Here is a 2,100-nt window from a genome sequence, read left to right on the forward strand (position 1 = left end):
AACCAACAGAATATGCTTCCTAAATGATCACGAAGAAAAGCAAATGGCCATTCGTGTGGTATCCTTGCCATATGCGTAACCTGAAGCAGAAGGGACCATCAGAGAAAATACCAGTTGAAGGGCATTCTACACAGTAGCTCACTCGTGCTCATCAAGTGTCAAAGTCATGAGAGCCAGGAAGGCCGAGGAACTCTTTCGGGTTAAAGGAGACTAGACACAGGACAGCTAGATCCGGGATCTTCGACGGATCTTGAACCTGAAATAGGGCACTAGTGAGACAGGTGGTGAAATGTGAATCAGGTGACTAGAGTACGGTGTTCTACTGACGTTAACTTCCTAATTTTCGTAACTGTTGTTACGTAAGGTATTCACACTTGGGGAGGTGATAAAGGATATGTGAGGCTTTCATATTTTTAGAATTCACATCCCATAAAACTCACCCTTAGGTGTACACTTCAGGGGTCTTTAGTATATTCACAAAGTTGTGCAACCATCACTAGAAAATGAATCCCAGAACATTTCTATCACCCCCAAAGAGAAACCCTATACCCACTAGCATTCCTTCCCTGCTCCCTCCTCCAGGCAGCCCCTGGCGACCATTCACCTCCCGTCAGTCTCTCTATTGCCTATTCTGGACATTTCAAGCTAACGGAATCACATGGCATGTGGCCTGTTGTGTCTGCTTCTTGAACTTTAGTGTAATGTTCTCAAGGTTCATCCCGCCTTAATAGCGTGTATCAACACTTCATTCCTTTTTATGGCCGAATACTATTCCATTGCGTGGATAGATCCCTTTTTATCCATCCACCAGGTGACGGGCATTTGGGTTGTTTTCCACCTTTTGGCTATCATAAACAGGGATACTGCTACCGTGAACATGGATTCGTTTCGGTATCTGTTTTCGATGTTTTTGGGTCCATACCTGGGAGCAGAACTGCCCTTCGCATGGGAACTCTATTGAACTTTCGGCAGAACGGTCTTTATAGTATTCTTTGTAATTTTTGGAAAGTCTGAAATGGTTTCAAAATGGAAAGTTAAAAAAAAAAAAAAAGACTACAGCCGCGTTGCCGTGCGTCTTTTAGGAAGAGCCAACACACCAAATGTCCATCCCTTTCTTGGTCCCAGAGAGAGAGAAAAGGTTGAGAAGAATGGAGAATATAAGCTCCCCTTGTCGTCTGTACCTTTAATCTGGCTTTCGGGATCAATTCAATAACTGGCACATTGCACTTGAGTGGGAAATGAAACCCTGACCACGTAAGGAGTTCTTCACAGCCGGTCTCGTTGTCAACACTCTTTTTTTAATGACAGGCAAAGGGACTCAAAGGGCATCACAAGTATGGGAGTGGACAGAGGAGAAAGAAAACTGTCCTTTTGGGAATTATGATTTATTAAATATAAGCATGCCACCCAGAGACCTTCATCCCTCCTCTAAGGATGTCAAATACCTCAAGTGCAAGGACTTTCTCTCAAGTGCAAGGACAGGCCAGTGGTTTCAGTGCAGAACAGGTAACAGAACTGATAGGTGGATAAAAAGCCAAAAGACACACACACACACACACACACACACACACACACACGATGCACACACAAAAAAAGTTCCAAGTCATTAGCTTTATTTTTCCTGAATTCAGCATGGGGTGACAAAAATGCATTATGATCACAAAAATCAACCATTACATACAAACATTTCCTTATCATTCACTTTCTACTTTAAATCTGTTAATTCATATTAATTAAAAACATATTAAACATATCAAACATATTAAAATTAAACATATTAAACATATTAAAAACACATGATCTCTTACTAAAATTCTCCAATTCATATAACCAAGAGGTTACAAACTTCTTTAAAAAGTTATATTCCGGGGCGCCTGGGTGGCACAGTCGGTTAAGCGTCCGACTTCAGCCAGGTCACGATCTCGCGGTCCGTGAGTTCGAGCCCCGCGTCAGGCTCTGGGCTGATGGCTCGGAGCCTGGAGCCTGTTTCCGATTCTGTGTCTCCCTCTCTCTCTGCCCCTCCCCCGTTCATGCTGTGTCTCTCTATGTCCAAAAATAAATAAAAAACGTTGAAAAAAAAATTTAAAAAAAAAATAAAAA

This window comes from Neofelis nebulosa, chromosome X, assembly GCF_028018385.1.
Source record: "Neofelis nebulosa isolate mNeoNeb1 chromosome X, mNeoNeb1.pri, whole genome shotgun sequence".
Taxonomy (NCBI): domain Eukaryota; kingdom Metazoa; phylum Chordata; class Mammalia; order Carnivora; family Felidae; genus Neofelis; species Neofelis nebulosa.